Below are 6000 nucleotides of genomic sequence, written 5' to 3' on the forward strand. Positions count from 1 at the left end.
CATTTTGGCATTTCCTTCTCCCCAGTCTTCCTCCAGACTCTGGCACCTTGATTTCCGAATGACATGCAAAATTTGCTTTCATCTGAAAAAAGTACTTTGGACCACTGAGCAACAGTCCAGTGCTGCTTCTCTGTAGCCCATTTCCTGCACACGCCTGTGCACGGTGGCTCTGGATGTTTCTACTCCAGACTCAGTCCACTGCTTCCGCAGGTCCCCCAAGGTCTGGAATCGGTCCTTCTCCACAATCTTCCTCAGGGTCCGGTCACCTCTTCTCGTTGTGCAGCATTTCTTGCCACACTTTTTACTTCCAACAGACTTCCCACTGAGGTGCCTTGATACAGCACTCTGCGAACAGCTTATTCGTTCAGAAATTTCTTTCTGTGTCTTACCCTCTCGCTTAAGGGTGTCAATGATGGCCTTCTGGACAGCAGTCAGGTCAGCAGTCTTACCCATGATTGCGGTTTTGAGTAATGAACCAGGCTGGGAGTTTTTAAAAGCCTCAGGAATCTTTTGCAGGTGTTTAGAGTTAATTAGTTGATTCAGATGATTAGGTTAATAGCTTGTTTAGAGAACCTTTTCATAATATGCTAATTTTAATATTAAAACAATAAAAGACCTGAAATATTTCAGTTGGTGTGCAATGAATCTAAAATATATGAAAGTTTAATTTTTATCATTGCATTATGGAAAATAATGAACTTTTATCACAATATGCAAATTTTTTGAGAAGGACCTGTATGTGTGTATATATATATATATATATATATATATATATATTGTCTTACTTTTAAAATCCCCATGAAACCAAATCTTTTTTTAGATTATGACTATGTTATCGGTAAGCTATAGTGTGCTCCAAAACAATAACAAAATTCGCATTTAAAAAAAGAAGAAAAAAAAACAAGCATGAAAGAGACGTATTGTAAATAGAAGTAATTCTTGAAACAGATAGCAATATGGAAGTATCTGCTTAATCATCTTCTTATTTTTGCCAAATAGAATATTCTCAGAAAAGTGTAATTTATCAACTGTTAATTTACGACACACACACATACACACACAGAGAGAGAAAGAGAGAGAGAGAGGCTGTGCATGTATGAATAACCACCATTTTGCCGTGATTCTCTATTAACAGTGAAGCCATAGCTTTAATTCCTTTAGAAACTGATGGTACCAGCTCTTTGTTGAGAAATTTAAATTAATTGTAGTTGTTCAATACCACAGGAACAGTTTAAACTCACAACTCCAGAGGTTCACGAGGAGAAAGGATGGTGAAGTCGCATGTTAGTTGAGGCAGGCGCATGAAAAAAAAAAAAACAGTTTGAAACAGGACACACCTTCTGTTTTTTAATTGATGATGGGGGTGCCTCAGAGTCTCTTTCTCCATTTTTCGAATTTGAAAGCGTGCATCTAAAAGTTCCTTCCCAGTGTGTCTGGTATGCACGTGCGTGCACTGTCATGACAACAACGAAAAAGTTGACAACAACCTAGTCAGCAGTTCAACTGAGGGGTGGGTGTGGCAACAGCAGCGTACTGAACTGTCAAGTAATGTTCGTTTGGCTGCCGGGGGCCCGAGGATATAGAGCAGTGGTCACCAACCTTTTCGAGCTTAAGATCACATCCAAAGTCCAAATGTAAACCAAGATCTACCACTTGCAAAAAATTATTTAAAAAGTCACAATGTAAGTTCTATTCTTACATTCTTGTTGCCTGTTAGTCACTAGCAAATTATTTAACCATACAAATAGTATATAGCTATACAAACTATCAACTATAATTCAACATTTTCAACAGTAATATAACATTAAGTATTTCCACAGGATTATTACTCGTATATAAACACAATAATCAGTCAATTACAGGCCTAAGCCAATAATGTACTGTTTCACTTTCCCTTTTAAAACATATTTCAAACACTGCAAAATGGAAATACTCAGGTTATTGCAACTAGCATACAAAATATTATGGCAACAGTCATCCTTCAATTCTTCAAAAATATTTTCACACAAATTACAGACCTACATTAATTTTTAGCTACATAAATTAAATAATGTAATCAAATGTAAAACAGCATCGCATATTAGACTGTATAAATTAAAGATTGTTCTTTATTAAAGTTACAAAAGCTTTTAAATCAGGAGCAGTGAGTGATTTCTTTGTTGTTGCTGTTTGATTAATATAAAGACTGTCACTTTAAGAGAATGCACTGATACAGTGGCCTACGTTCAGCTGGCTATGTCTGCTGTAGGATACTTACCAAAACAGGCATTTTTACATGATTTTTGTGTGAATTTGTCCATATAAATACAATACTTCAGAGAGAGCTTATTTGCGCGCGTGCCAAGGCCCGGGTTTGCGCGCTTCGGATGAGCGCATGCACAAATCTTCTCACTGCGCGCGCGAACTCGCTTCCTCTGGCTCTTAAATTTTTAAACTGACAAAGCTTAAATGAGTTTAGTTTAAACACAGATATCAGCACCCAGGTGATGATGGAATAAATTACTGCTCATATACAGCATTCGCGTTGAACAGGAGTGAATGATTTGTCCAGGGTTTTTTTTCTCTCTCATGTTTTGGTAATGTCTGGGAAGCCAGAATGCGCATGCATCAACAGAAACATTTATTAGCTGAACCCAGCAAGCCATATTACAGATGATATTGCAGATGCTTTGTCAGATTTAAGTTGAAGCGCGTGCCGAACCGTGTGTGGTGAACCGAACGGTTTTGGATTTTTTCAGCGAACCGTGCCATTATTACCTCAATAATCAATCAATTACAGGCCTAAAACAATCATGCCCGACCTGACGGATATTAGTAGCCTACATCTCATCACACCGGCACCCGTGTATAAATCATGGTCTGGTTTTCAGTCTAAAACAGTTACGTCAATGTCTCGTCTGTTTCGGGAGGTGCGTGCGCAGTCAGCGGAGGCTCGCACCTCCCAACTCCCACCTTTTTTTTCTCAGATTTTGAAAAATCTTTGTGATTGACTTAAAATGCTTCTGAGATCGACTTGTCAACCGCGATCGACGGGTTGGCGACTCCAGATATAGATGAGCGACCAACTTTTTTTCTCATTTTTGTCTCATTTATGGCATTATTTTTTAGTCAAAAGTTATGAGCGTGTAAGACATGCTCACGAGCACATTATGTTATTTCACACGCGCAAAAAAGAACCTTCAACTGGCATGAAAAAAGTACTCGCGCACAAATTCAACAACCGAGAGGTGTACATGTAGCTGCGATCGAGCGCCTGGCATACTGGTTAACTCTGCTTGTGCAGTGGAATCCTGCTCGCGCGCAGCGGGCTTCTGCTCGCAGAGTGCTGTTTTGCTAGCGCAGTGGATTTCTGCTCTCTCAAGTCTACATGACTTTTGACAATTTTGGGGGCGGAAACCAAGGAGGGCACTTACCCTCTTATGATTGACACTTTGACACAGGGACATCCCCGCTCCCCAACTGTCATTTTGGAAGAACAACGGGGCAAAGTCACGGCTTTAAGGTAAGTTTATTTAATGTTTTCTTTAATAATTATTTTAAATTGGCAGAATTATAACTTTTTTTAGTGGCAACAATACGGTTAAACTTCTATAGGCCAACATTATTTATGTTAAATGATGAACAATTTACCTCAAACGCAGGGCCGGCTCTAGGTTATTTGGCGCCCAAGGCGAGAAACTCTAAGACGACAGATTAATACAGTTTTATTTAGTTTGAGACAGTGACGGATGGCTGAAATATGCGAATATCTTTGAAAATAGAGGAGAAATTAGTTTGTGACACTGAAAAGCGAATTTAACATTTAAGTGAGTCAAATGAGTTCAAACAAGTGAATACGACTTTCTGCTAACGCCTGCATTTGTCCATATCGACATGTAAATCATACAAATTACGTACAATATAGTCGGACCGCAGGTCTAAAAGAACCGACGATCCGGTTCAAATAAACCGGTTCAATAATTCTTGAACAAAGTGATTCCTGGAAAAGAATCAACGTCTCAGGGCATTTCAAAGTGTGCGCACGCACAGCGAGTGACGTAGGCCGTGTTACTGAGGTGATTTGATGCTTTTGTGGTTTATAAAGTCTTTTTACATACAAGTTATAATTCAAAATGTTGTTTTTTTTCTGTCAGAAAAGCACATGGATACATTTGTGAGAGAAAAACTCACTGAGTGCAGTCTTATTGAGGCATCTAACTGTAAGTTCATGTTTATTATACATTTTAAATAATTGCTTGTCTGTTATAATCAACTAACGTTAACCCTCACGTAACTTAAACGCACATATATTTTTGTTTCGTGCTTACAGCTGTACTTTGTAACTTTATGTTCAGATTACATAATTTATAAGCGTAAACATCATATACCCATTTTCCAGATCGTGTTTTTGACTTGTCCTTATCACTTTGGTACACCTATAAGTGTTTATATATGGACTGTTTTAAAGCTACGGAGTAGCCCAGTACCTGCGTGACTTGTCATAGAAATGTCTGTGTGCGCGCATTCAGTGTGATCTCCCTTACTGTGCTAGTGACTGTGTGTTTGATAAAGCCAGGATATTAACATAAAACTGTGATTTATAATGACTGGAACATCCCATTGATTAGACAGTTTGAAAGCACCTTTCAACCAATCACTAGAGCATATTCCGCTTCTGTAGAGCAACTCATAGGTGAATTTAACTCATAAACATGATGGACTCAATTTCATCATGAACTTCACACAGTTAATTGAACTGAATCACTGTTATTAACAGTTAACAAATTAAAACAATTTGTATTTTCTTTAACTTTATTTTATAGGTTGAATCAAACATGGAATTCCTTAACTAAGACCCCATCCAATTGTGGCGATTTAAAAATGCCAGCAGATCTCTCAGGCATTGATCATAATTAATGGACAGGTAAGGATATTCTGGACTATTTTCAAGGAATTGCAAATTGTACATTTAACTGCATTTTTCCACATGTGTACGCATACATTGTGACATAGTCCAAAGGCAATTGAAAAGCATTTGAATTTGAGATGCCTTACACAGAAAGCTGTCAATTTGTGTCAAGGGTGGGACTATACTATGGGGCTTGTTTGAATTGGGAGATATTTTGTAGTTTTTACCCCAAATCTCTCAATGTTTGCACTCTGATACACGTCAGCAAAACAGCATTGCAGTTCTACTCTGATTTACCTATTTGCATCTTACCATATATTTTATTCATCAGGTGAAAAGCTTCTTGCACAATTGTCTTTGAGTGCAACACCTCCCAATACAAACACTCTCAATGGTATGGTCCCACCACCAAAAATTGACAGCTTTCAATGTGAGGCATTGGAAATTCAGATGCTAAAGTAATTGCTAAGGTTTTGGCAGGTAACATGTGCGACGCAGTGAAAAAACAGACATGGTAATTCATAAAACCTCATGTACTTGTTCTTATGATGCATCTATGCTAACATTAGTCTGTTTCTCTCTTATTCAGAGGGTCACTGCAGTCACCCGGATCCAGTACATATCAAGTCCAGATGGTGCACCTAGAAAGGACCTCTACAGCCCCTGAAAGACAGCGGAGACCAGGACAACTAGAGCCCCAGATACAGATCCCCTGTAAAGACCTTGTCTCAGAGGACCACCGAGTCAAGACCACAGGAAACAGATGATTCTTCTGCACAATCTGACTTTGCTGCAGCCTGGAATTGAACTACTGGTTTCTTCTGGTCAGAGGAGTACTGGCCCCCCAACTGAGCCTGGTTTCTCCCAAGGTTTTTTTCTCCATTCTGTCACCGATGGAGTTTTGATTCCTTGGTTTTCCTTAGTTGGGGACAATTAATATCAAGCGATATCATCGACTTGATTGCACAGAGGGACGATATATCACTGAATCAATGATGAACTGACTTTAACTGAAAACTGAATGTTTACTGTTGTCCCTTTGCATTATTACACACTATTTTCCTATTTAATATTGTAAAGCTGCTATGATGCAGTATTTGTTTAATATGACA

General features: G+C 38.6%; 1 protein-coding gene and 1 long non-coding RNA gene across 3 annotated transcripts in view; both read left to right on the top strand.

Annotated features, from left to right (window-relative positions):
* The window catches only part of LOC127983867 (meprin A subunit beta-like), an 83938-nt gene that overhangs the window by 62057 nt on the left and 15881 nt on the right, over nt 1–6000 (top strand). The gene's annotated exons all lie outside the window — the stretch shown is intronic.
* Nucleotides 790–6000, top strand: part of LOC127983877 (uncharacterized) — a 5583-nt gene continuing 372 nt past the window's right edge. The window contains exons 1-3 of the long non-coding RNA XR_008160506.1: nt 790–4199; nt 4803–4903; nt 5478–6000. The exon at nt 5478–6000 is cut by the window's right edge and continues 372 nt beyond it. This is a non-coding gene — a long non-coding RNA (uncharacterized LOC127983877). The remainder of the gene's footprint in view (nt 4200–4802; nt 4904–5477) is intronic.

Source organism: Carassius gibelio, chromosome B20 (assembly GCF_023724105.1).
Source record: "Carassius gibelio isolate Cgi1373 ecotype wild population from Czech Republic chromosome B20, carGib1.2-hapl.c, whole genome shotgun sequence".
Lineage (NCBI taxonomy): Eukaryota > Metazoa > Chordata > Actinopteri > Cypriniformes > Cyprinidae > Carassius > Carassius gibelio.